General features: G+C 40.4%; 1 protein-coding gene across 1 annotated transcript in view; it reads right to left on the reverse strand.

The window, feature by feature from the left end:
• LOC118292237 (CUB and sushi domain-containing protein 3) overlaps positions 1-12789 on the reverse strand; it is a 288046-nt gene that overhangs the window by 183185 nt on the left and 92072 nt on the right. The window lies entirely within an intron of this gene.

Below are 12789 nucleotides of genomic sequence, written 5' to 3' on the forward strand. Positions count from 1 at the left end.
TCGACTCTGTTTCATTACATTCCCTCACTTCCCTTGCGACAGAGTAAAGGTTGAAGAACAAACTGAAGTGAATATCACCACATCCACACAACACAAACAAGTAGCCTAATTTCTCGTTAATGCCACACCCAATAAGGAGTGCTGAGAAAAATTGGCACTTGTGACCCCTAAGTTAACTGGTTGTACCTTAAAAAAGAAAGGAAAAAAGGGCAAACAAGGGTTAGGATCCAATAACCACATTACACATGTACACATGTTTTAGTTGAATGGTTCATGCACTGGTCTTTCGGTCCTGAAGCTAATTGAGGTTTTGGGTTTGGCCTTCACATGTATTCTTGTTGAAGTGGCAGCCTTTGTGCTGATGCACACTTCAAGCCAAACGCAGCTGTGTTTTGTCCTGTTTCAGTTCTCATTTCCATCCAGACCATTTTAATCTCATCTTCTTTCATCTCACAACAAGTGAGTGCTTCCTCTGCACAAATCATTCCACTCATAGCACGTGACAGCATTGTGTTTGTGTGTGTTGGTTGTGTATTTCTGGGGGGTACAGTCACTAAGGAATCAATTTGTAAAGAAGTTATTTTCTTCACAGGACAGAACTTCAATAATTGCAACTCCCTGTCACGACAGACACAGACATCACAAGGCTAAACTCAGTCTCATGTCTGCGGCGAAGTGAAGTTATTCTAATGAGATTTGTGTTTCCTTTGTTCTATGGACAGCAAACTGCATGTGATCATCTGGTGTTGAGATAATATTTCCCCCAAAGATTTAAATAAAGGCTTGTTTTCTTATTGTAGTTCCGCTTCCCTTATAGCAACATGTCCTATGTTGTCTCGCTGTCTCACTTTTTTCATTTTTTTTTCAAAAAATAAAAGATTGCCAATTCAAAACATATGGATTGCCATTATTCGATATGCATTAAATTGATAAACAATAAGAGATTTAACTGACAAGATGTCAAGAATGTGAATTCAAAAACATAACGTGAGATGTCAAGGTGCGATTGAGGTGTACACACACTGAACTGCAATCGACTGGCTGACCACCGTTACAAATGCACCACAAAACAGAACCCCACGCATCCCAAAGGGCAAATTGCACCCTGAACACAGTACTCCTTCATGATGCAGTCTGTGAAGAGTACCGTCAAAGTACTGTCAAGGGGCGGGAAAAGTTCCATTAGCAAGATATGGCAACCCTCTTTGTTAAGGATAGGGTCAATAGCCTGGTTTTTGCAGCTTATGTTAACATATTCACTGTGAAGAAACTTTTCTAAGCCTCAGACTCTTGGCTGCATTAAATGTGCAGCCATTTTAAAAGGGAAAAAGGGAAACGAGAAAAACCCAATGAATCAGTTGTTCTCAAAAAACAAAGCAAGCAGTGCTTTGTTACAGCACTTTCCACTGCTAGACTGCAGTTTGCCGTCCTTGGAGACGGCAGTTAAGATATTAAAAGCAGCAGGGAAGTGAAGAAACAAAAAATCTGCTGATAGAAAGCAGAGCACAGGGGGGCTGGAGAATACAGCACTGATAATCATTTTAACAATTAATTAGAAAATTAAATATAGAGAGAAATACCCCGTGGAACGCCCTTAAATAATGAAATCTGCTGATGAGGAGCAGCCCGTTCCGTCGATGTTTCTTATCACATTTAATAGGATGTGCGATACATTTGGTGAAAAAAATCCTCTTGGAGTCGCTGACAGCACTGAGGGATACATTTGTCTAAATGCTGCCTCCGAGTGCTGTTTGATGCACAGCGTCAAAAAGTGCCGCGTCAGCATGACCCTGCTCATTTTCTGGTTATGCTAATCAAGTGACATTCCTTCCTGCTTGGCAGGAGGAGCTGATTGGATGGGCTGAGGTGGTGACCCTGAAGGGAGGCCGTTTGATTGGTTGGCTGATATAAAGCTGAATAATGGACTGACATTGGCCAGAAGGCTGTATTATTATCAACATTCTCACATACACACGCGCACTATTGCAGCACATAGGACTACACTTCTACACACTGATAAAAACTATGTACCAGGAAAGCCTGTATTTTAGTTAGGTGGCCAGTGGCTGTCTGACAGACCTGAATATCAAATCAATATTTCACTTGATGCAATTTCTATCCTGTCTTGGCATAGACGGGTTCGGAAACTGTTGTCCAGAATTCCATCACAAATGTATTTTATTTAATGTATTTATATCATTAAGAGATGAGGTCAATATACTTTATGCTTTACCGTGATTACATTCTCCAGCATGGGGAGTGATGGCTTTTTTTCTAAATGGGGGGGTGTTTGGGTGACACCCTTCCATTCCAGGCGATAAACATTTTGCAGCTTCCTAATATGAATCTGTAACTGAATTAATTTTGCTGGATTTTTGTGATGTGATGAAGCTATACAGTATTGTGGGATACTAACACATTTGGCAGCCTTTTTCAACCAGGCAAGAAATTCATACATTCTGAAGACGTCGACGTGACTGAAGGCCTGACGCTAAGAGATTCGGCAGCTATTTTTGTACCATGAGACTGTTAAATCATGTACAATGATTCAGACAATTAGCTTAAGCCTCTCTCTCTGGACGATGGTGGCTAAACTCATGGCAGTTATTTTTACATTCTGTTTTCTATTCTACATTCTGTTTTCTATTCTTATTTCATTTCTTATTACATCTACCCCTTGTGCTTCTTTTGTGGTGCCCTTTGTGCTGCCGTGTCAATTTTGTATTTCCTCAGTGGGGGATCAATATAGGTACATCTTATCTTATCTCTTCTTAAAATGCTAACTCATCATCTGTACCTAAATGAGGATCGTCGTAATTTTTAAGTAGGTACTTGGACAATTTTAAGTATCACTCATTTATCCTGCTGATGCTGACAACTGTTACAGAGGCCCTGACATTTAAGTGAGAAAAAATAGGTGGAATTTTTGAATCTCTCTCTCGCTATCTTTTCCCATCTCCGAAAAATTCGGAGAACGGCCAGTCCTGGCGAACAAATGCTCTCGTCCACACCCCAAATCACAGGTACGCAGAGAGGGCCAGTGTTTTGCAGAGTTCTTCCTGCCAAAGCTGGCAAAGACTTTATGGATTTCCGTGACGGTCCACAGGCCCACCGATTCAGCCAGTCTGTTTTCACAGATGAAAATGAATAAATAAACAATCCTAACAAAATATTTTCTCACTTGCTTTTTAAAGGCGTGCTTACAAAGCAGAACAGTCGGGGGGGGATCAATTCTAATATAAAATAAAATAAAATATTTAAAAGAATTCCTTTGACCTGCTCATATGATGAGATAAGGAACGGTTTCACAGCCCTGTCAAAATGTTTTTTTTAAGGAAATCTTTTTTTCGCATGTTGGATTACACAACAGCTACAGATAGGAAATCCAAAAACACTGATTTATTGGCAAGTAAGTTACTGACATTTAATTGTCATGTGTTTCGATGCTCTTTGGACTTCTTCCATGCCTCATCCAGCGCGGTAAAGTAAACTCTGGAGATGAGGAAAGGTAGATCGAGACAATATAAAAAAAAACACATTTTCCATGAAAATTCTGTTTAACCAAGCTGATATTGGCATCTGCTATCACTTTGTGTGCCTATGTGTGTGTGTTTGTTTGTTTTGAACGATGCCCTTGCGTTGAACCTGACCTTTCTCCATTCACATAGAGCGCCGAACACTAGTTTAGGGAGTCAAATTTTACATTGTTGCATCATCCAGTATTCTTTACATACAGCAGGTTCTGTTAGTTATGCTAGTTATATTGAAAAGGAGAAATGATGGCAGTAAAGTAACTTTCCATCAGTGTATTTACGGTGAAGACAACGTTCGACTCCACACTAACCTCAGCTCAGCTCTGATGCACACTCTCCTTCATGTGCTTCAAACATGCAGTGGCATGTTTTGCTGGATGAACTAAGCGACGAGGTCATTTCTAAAAAGAAAATTCAGCTTTTTATTCTGAAAAAATAAAAACATATTGGACAAGAGAAATCCATATACTGCTCCCAATTGCCGATTTGCTCCTACTTTCATTTCTCATCATGCTGTATGTTCCTCAGACACTTTCCTGCTACATTAACACAGTAATAAGTAGGACTCATGCATATACATTATACAAAGACATAGACATAGGCACACACACACACACACATAAATATGTACGGCAGGACTGTACAAACACTTTTCTCCAGGGACAGCCCTGACATATTCCTTCTCATTTCAAATGTATGAACTGAGCCACAGTTGTATGTGTGTAGGCACACACGTAGGTCGTGGTGTTCTGGGTGCATTGTGGATGCTAAATATGTGCACTGATTTTTGCATATTATGTATGTTACATTGTTGTTGACTCATTTCCTCACCACAGTTGAATTCTCAAACGATAAAAGGATAACATCAAGATCTGTATTTTTTTTAACTTTCACTACATTGCAGGAATTGAGTAAATCAATTAGTCTTTCCCATGATGGAAACTGAACACTAATAAATAAACTGACCTGGGTTCAATTGTTGAATTGTAGTATGAAAAAAAAAAGGAATTGAGAAAGAAAAGAGACAGACAGATGAAAGGATCTTAGATAGAGCAGTGGGTATTGTCAGTCCCCCCCAGGTCTCTTTGATAAAGATCAGATCCGGTGCTTGGTAAATAAAACTGAATTGCATTGAATCTTTTGTCCATAACTTCAGAAGAAATTGAACTCTAACCGAATGTCTTCAACCTAAAACCCCTTGAAATGTACTGATATAGGTTTTGCAGGTCCCAAACACAGTTAGTACTACCTGGACCACACACATTCACACACACGTTCCTTTTTGGAGCTCTATTTTTACAATTTAATCACATGGTCTGAAGCTCATGGCACAGATGACGTGTCCCCAAAAAAATTTGACTTTTCTAGTTCAACAGCAGAAAAAAAATAAGGCAGCAACAACTGACGCATGGTTCGAAAGGGTTGTACGTCATCTCTTATTTAATAATGGTTCTGTTATATGCACTAAAACCAGAGTGCCAACTCACATTCCTTTTAAAAGCCAGGTGAGATTGCTAATATACTTGTGGATATACCATGTAGTAAGACAGAATGCTTTTGGTGTGTGCAACAAGCGGAGTGTGTACGTGCGTTGTGGACCCGCCTGTGAAGGTGATTATTACCATCTTGATAATTTATCTTAAAAACACTAGTGAAATATTGCATCCCTGATTTCATTTATTTTTGGACTGCCTCAAAATAATCATGTGCCAGCCACGGGTGCTCTAATGGTCACAAGTGCTTTTCCTGTTCAGACAATATGGAACGCTGAATGGGAAAATGACTTCGCCTTGGTCGGACACGAGCAAAGACACTTGCTTATGGGCTGACACAGCTTTGTGTGAGCTGTGAGAGAGGGGCCCTCGCACTGACATCATGTTCAGGTTAAAGACAATCAATCAAGTGGCCCCAGAGAAACAGATGGTGGACAGCTGCTTTCAAACATGGATGCAAAAGGCTTTTGTGACTGAGATATAGCCCCACTCACCAGAACTTTGGTCAGCACCATTATTCAAATTTTATTTTCATGAAGTGTTTACTCCATGAAGCTATTTTCTGCGTCTATGCATGCAGCAGACTCAACAGTTGTGACTTCAAAAGTGTCAGCTGAAAAATATTTCACTGAATTCTAATGTACAAAAAAGGAAGACATTTGAGCCCCATTGCAACTAAACCTTCACACCTCCTTGATGCTTAAAGCATCCAATTTCAGGAGCCAAGAGAGCAATAGCCTCACAGTAAACTGGCCACGTGCACATTAAAAAACAACCGTACATTTCACATATCTGCCCTCTAATAAAGAGTTTTGCAGAATTTTGTTGTAGCTTAAGACAAAAAATTGCAAGGCAGACCACAATTAGGAGCTAGAGGATTAAAGAATATCACATCTGTCTTTGTATAGAGTCCCATTTAGTCAGTCTGGACTGAGAAAACTATAATTCATAAATACAGCATTTGCCCATTCAACAACTAAGTTGGAAACAATAGCGTCTGTTTTTCTTAGCTTCTGAGCAGAGTGAAGTCTGTTTTTGTTTACTCTCAAGTGCGTTCTCTAAGGCAAGGAACAATCGGCTTTTGTCTGCTGTGACTTTGAGGGGAAAGAAGTTTGTCCAAAATATGTGTTGTCCCTTTTCAAACTTTGAAATCCAGACTGAATAGCTTTCATCAAATGCGGGAAACGATTTAGAGATTATTTGAGCCAAATCATTTGCCAAATGAATTCCTCTACAGTAACCAGACAGTGTTATTAGAACAAGTGATCATGTGACTTTGCCACAGTAAAGAGGACTATGTCAAAAAGCTAGCCAGTCAACTGTGCGGTGACCAAAAGGATTAGGTCATTTTGGCACTGCCTTTATCTGTAGCTGCTGTTAATTCATGGATAAACATTGTGCGATCTCGGAGCAGAGATTTCCACTTGCTCCCTCCTAGAAATCAAAAATCCTTTCTATCAAGATGGCGGAGCAGGAGGATCAAGAAATGAGTACATGACCAGAAGGTCACTGGATGTGAGCAAGTCCCGCTCTCTTTATTTATACTGATGCTGGATAAATCAGTAGCAGCACTAATGGATAAATGCCAAGATGGAGCAGGTCCATTGATGGGACTGACATCTGGATAGTGAGGGCTCCCAAAGCTTTTAACCTGCTGCCAGGGTCTTCAGTGTATTTGAAAAATACAAAAACTCACACCTGTACCGTTTTCCATTGAATGTGTTGTTCTTTTTATATTCCCATCTTCAATATTTTATTGGTCTTTGTTTATGCCTCCTCTCGAGGCACTATGTAAACCCTCTCTGGTAAGAGCAAATGAAGGCAAAAGAAGTGTATTACGGTTATATCTTAGGGGAGAGGAGAAAAAAACATGCGGTGGATAAATTGTGAGTACAGTGGAGAAGACAAAAGCAGAGATGAGAAGGTGGGGACGGGTTGAGTGAAGTGAAATCTCTCTTGACTTGTTAGCCACATGGCAGAATGTGGATGAGGAACATGTTCTCCGTTCCATGTTGTGGGGAAAAATGATTTCATAAGGGAGCCTTGCGTCGCCATGTGTACCATGTGTGTGTATGTGACGGTGTTCATATGCATGCCTGTGCCTCGGGTGTGTCTGAATCTATATTGTATGAATGTGGGTATGAGGTTAACACTATTTGATGTGACTTCAAATTATGTGTAAATCTGTTTTTGTGTTTTTATTCCCACGTACCTCAAAGCAGGCGCCTCTCTCAGATTGTATTCGAATCAAGTTAGACGTTCTACAACACAGTACAACCTGCAAAGCTTCAAACTAAGATTATCTGACTGCAAAAAATAAAACTAAATATACTAAGATAAAGGGAAATTCAACTAAATGCTAAATATAATTAACATCATACAATTTGTGTCATGTCAGTCAAACCAATAAATGTGCTTTTATTTCTTCATAACATTCAACTCAGTTTGACGTCAGTGATGGAGCAGATCGTGGAATATATATGTATTTACTATTTGACTATCAGATACAGTTTTGTTAACTATTTACAGTGAAGATGAAGGTGAACAAGTAGGTGGAGCAGATAAAGACACGAGTGCAGGAGGAGTGTGAGGAGAAATATAAAAATATTCTTTTACAACCATTCTGAGAAAGAGCATTGTGTGTGTGTGTGTGTGTGTGTGTGTGTGTGTGTGTGTGGCGTGCACGTGTGTTTAAGTTCTGCAATAATCTTTGATTCCGTCTCATCAGCACAATATCAAACTCTCCCGACATTGTGCTAAATAATACATCACTCTCTTTCTCTCTCTGTTGCACGCACATGCACACACTGTATGGCATGTGCTGACTTATGAATTAGTTATAACCTGGCAGTCTTCAGAGGGAGAGGAAGAAATTTTCGAGGAGTCCGACAATCACATCAAAGTGTTCGCTGCAGCCAAACAGACAGGTCGTAAAGGATGGAGCAGCACTACTGTACCTTTGCCCGGCCAGCTGCCCTGCCAAATCCCTTCCTAGAGGGTGATCAATGAATTTATTTTTTTTCATTTTGTGTGGATATGATGCGTACTGTACCTCTCCACCTCACCTTTTTTCTGTCTTAGATCCCACACGATGTTAATCCATCCATTCATTCATATCCGTTCATCCATTTTTCATATTGAGCAGCAGCAGCAGAATAAGCAAGGCAGTCCAGACCTCCTTCTACCCATCCGCATCCTTAAGTTCCTTCTGGGCTCCTGAGGCAACAGTTCCCGGGCATTCCCAGGCCAGTTGGGATATAAAAGTACTCTTCTAGAAAATGCCCCAGGGTGTCCTCATAGTGTGACATGGCTGGAATACCTCCACAGCCAGATGTCTTTGAGGCGTCCTCATCAGATGCCTGAACAGTTCCGGGCCCTTTCAGTGTGAAGGAGCAGCGGTTCTGTACTGTGAGTTCTTCCAAATGTCTTGGCTCCTTACCCTCTTACCAATGAGTGAGCCCAGTCACACTGCAAAGGAAACTCAGTTTGGTCAACTTCTCATTCTTTCAGTCTCTTAGTCTGGAGTTCATGACTGAAGCCAAGTTCTCACCACACAACTTTCAAAGTCGTTCGCGGCGCAATTCATACTACACGACTGACTGGAGTCACACGCTTTCACACACAATCTTTCACCAGGAGAAACCCCAGACTAGTATAACAAACAAAAAAAGGGCTTTAAAGTGTTTATCAAACTTCCCTTTGCGCTTGACTCCCCTTGAAGCTTGATTTTGCAAATTCTTGTACATATTCGCAAAAATTGCAGATGGTTTTTTTACGCATTGACAAGCATCTCTTCTGATGCTGTCCTCATGTTCCAAATTACTCCACCGTGTTTATCTTTGCAATCTTTGTCAGTGTTCTGTTTACAGCACATGGATCTTAAGATCCATTAGTGGATCTAATAAGTTTCTATTAACATAGTCTTTCTTTGTGAATAAATAAAACTGCAGGATCAAAGCTGACATCACACATGGGAGGAGAAGTCGAACTCTTAGACCCCATTTCCATCCCTGTGATCTGTGTCTGGGGACATTATTTTTGAAAATGATTAAAGATTGCAATTGAACCTGATATTAAGAGCATCAATGTTATCTAATTGTTGTTGTTCAGACCTTTATATATATTTTTTCAAAACCGCAAACAAATTGTTTGGTTAAAAATAAAACAATGTCGGCTTTAGCTGGTACTTGCTGGCCAAAGTTACTTGTCACAGAGCTATTGAATATGCATTGGTAATTTGCATATGCATTGGTAATGTGACTTTTTTAGTGGTTTAAACTTGTTTTTTTTTCTTTCTTCCATTTTGCTATAAAAGGGAAGAGAGAAGACACGCAGCAGAGCACCGACACGCATCGCTTCCAACATTAATGACGGTAAGCAGGTATTTATTTGACTCATTCCTTCTTAAAACATCTCCTGTTTACAATGCTAAGGCGATACCTGCGTAAATCTGAAACCTGAAATCGCTCCAACAGCAGATTAGACATCAGGATTACATGGAATGAGGAGGACTTACCAAATATTGGCCGATGCCAGGCTGGAACATACCTTCTGAGGAAAGCTCCTCCTCGCTGTATGAATTTACATCCCAGCTTTGTGTTGCAGGGCCTGACAGTGTAAAATGTATTTTGGAGCATGTGTGACAAAATTAAGCCTTCTTCATTTTTTTCCTATATTTGTTTATAATACAAAACAACAACGACTATGTGGTCGCTGCGCTGAAACAATGTTGTCAACTGAAAAGGTTACAAACAACTTTTTTTGTGGAGGTGTTCAGTTTGACTATAATTTTGACCTATAAATAATAACACAGTTATAAATACAGTTTGAAGTGAATATAATGAAAAATGTAGTGCACGTTTTTTATTCAATTGTTGCCTCTTCATATCCTTTTAATAAGAAAAAAACATAGTATTTGAAATTTCTATTGCACCTGTAAGGTTTTTTTAGGCTGCTATTTTAATGTGCTCCCATATCGAGGCCTGTGTTGTGGACAGTAGATGCAGAGCTGTTGCCTATGCAAAGACACACAGATCATCAGCATACTGTTGCATTTCTGCAAATGCCAGCTATGGTCTGCCTCTGTGTTTCACTGACTCCCCCTCTCAAACACACACACAGAGCAAGTTAAACAGTCGAATGTATCAGCAGCAGGGGCTCTTCAGATAAGTCCCCTGGAAGCTCTGAGCTCACTGAGAGCAACGGGAACATGGGCCAAGTAGCAAGTAGAAACTTGTGCCAATGAATAAATCTGGGACAACTGCTTGGACATACAAGTAGCACAAGCAGGCACAAACACGCCCTGACACAGCATTTGTGCAGACCGAAACCGAGGCACTTTACAATCAATGATACCGCCATTATGCGGCGCACCACACACATATCAACAAGATGAAAACCTGCCAACCGACCAACTCGCACACAGGCAGGCACAAAGGCCGGCAGATGGGAGCAAAGGGGCAACAAAGAGACAGTTGAGCAGTGTATCACTTTCAGCAGCAATCAGATGTGACAAACACTCTCTCTCTCTATGGGCGTTTCTGTAATAGTACCTTTTGGGACACATTTCAGATGGAAACACAGGCGGTTGGGGCAAAGCCTGTGAAATTAGGGGGACATTATTGTGTCCCCAGTTGAAAAGGGTAGATTTTTTGGTGGTTACATGGTTAGAGTTTGGGTAAGGTTAAGGGTTACGCTTAGAGGTAGGGTTAGGCAAGTAGTGGTTACGTTTAGAGTTCAGGTATGTCTCCAGGATATTTTTTATTTTATTCAATTGACCAACTTCAGTCATTTGCAGCACGCCCTTCACGGCAGACGATTTGACTCGTCGTGGCACAAAAAAACACCGGTGTTATTAATAGTAATGATGGCTCTGTTCTGTTTCACGTCCCCACTAAACCATGACAGTGTGAGCCAGCATGCACAGTACCAAGACCCTGAAACTGAACCAACTAATGGAATTCAGCCACCATTAATTTCATTATTTATACCTTTGCCTTCTCGACTGCAACATGTCTTCTGTCTCTCGATGAATAACCTCCGTCTCACACTTCCTGAGGCAAAAAAATCACCCAAGGCCTCCATTTCTACTGTGGTCTTAACCAGGGTTAACCAGTCGTCTGGAATAATCTGCAAGTTTTTATTCCTACCACAAACTACACCATTTGTGTTACTGATAGGAAGCTTCCTCAGCCCTTTGCCTCTGGGTCTTCGGTGTTTCCCCCTCCCTACTGTGTTTTTTTTTTGTGTCTCTCCCTGTCTGTGTGTATGAGTGTCGATCTGGGTGTGGGTTGCCTGGTTTCATCTCCCGTCAATTCACCTGCATACCTTCGTCTCATTCCACAAGTTCCCGCAGAAGCAACTGGACTTGGTTGTAGTTTGAAGAATCAATCTCTTGAGTTGCTCGGAAGTTCGAGATTCTCAAATTTACTACCCAGTCCAGTTAGCCTTTGGATAACCATGACCTAGATCAATGAGAATCTCTTTAGACATCTACTAATCCAGTTTCAACATGTGACTCAAGTCACGATTCTTGCTCATTTGTCTGACCTGCCATCGCTTAAACTCAACCAGTCGATAAAACAACTCAAACCGCGTATTGTCTCCACACTTGTGTCCTACTTTTTTTGGGGTCCAAAATTGATCTAAATTTAACAACTTGAGGAATGAAAGCCTGAATACAGATACCATTTCTTCAGAGGGGAAACTCCTTACTGTGAATATGGGCCCGAGTGACTGACTGTAATTCAGAATACTGCTTTAAATATGCATGCCTTATTAAAGTTGCCTTTCCTCGCTCTCCATTATAGTTTTAGTTTCTTGAAAAGGAAGAAAAAAAACATCACTTGGACTTCTAGTGCATTCTGTAATAAGCCATAATCCATATTCATTATTAATATCCCAGCAGTACAGAGGGATGTGAAATACAGTACCTTCTGTGTATCCATCTCTCCAATTTCATATATATATATGTATGGTATATTTACACTCACAAACTCTGTGTAACAATAAGTGTATGAATATTAAACACATGCCAATAATTACTTTGCAAAACTTTATATTAAATTAATGTCTTGAACTTTGTGATTTCAAATGTCATTTGGGATCATATGTGTACAACATGGGTCAGACGGCACTGTCAGATGGTCAACTGTTGACGTCTAAAAGACCCGTTTGTTGAAGAAGTGGGCAACTAGACACGTCTGTTTTGTAGGTTTGCTCAGTGACGTGTCCCCGCTCCGGTAGACAGTTTGATCCTCTCCTGTTTTACGCTCCAGAACTAACAGCCTCATTGAGGACATCAAAGTTATTCTAATCTAAATCTTATCTGAACTCTTTTATGTGCACAGGACACAGGGCTGATACGTAGTGAGTTCTAATTTTAACCACCTCTTTAACCATCCATATCTCTTCTTTTATCCGTGGAAAACAGTGCCGTGCTGTTTATTCAGGCCCTAAAGGAAGAAGCCGGTGAAACGGAATTTTTGAGCTCCCACTGGAATGGACCACGTTCCCTTTGGAACAAACCTCTACATTATACTTTGTTAAAATATTGAAGCACCTTCTTATTACAAAGACATTTTTGTCATCTAAAAATTACCCCGTGGACATGTATTTAAAAATGTCTGCTGGTAAGTGTCAAAGAGAGAGAGAGTTTGGCTGTATTGTCTGATAAGAAATAAGTTGAGCTCATGAGTAAGATTTTAGAGCCAAAGCAGTAGTCTTTGGTAGGTCAAATTTGATCAGTTGGATATGACCCAAAA

The sequence above is a fragment of the Scophthalmus maximus genome, chromosome 22 (assembly GCF_022379125.1).
Source record: "Scophthalmus maximus strain ysfricsl-2021 chromosome 22, ASM2237912v1, whole genome shotgun sequence".
In the NCBI taxonomy this organism is placed as follows: domain Eukaryota; kingdom Metazoa; phylum Chordata; class Actinopteri; order Pleuronectiformes; family Scophthalmidae; genus Scophthalmus; species Scophthalmus maximus.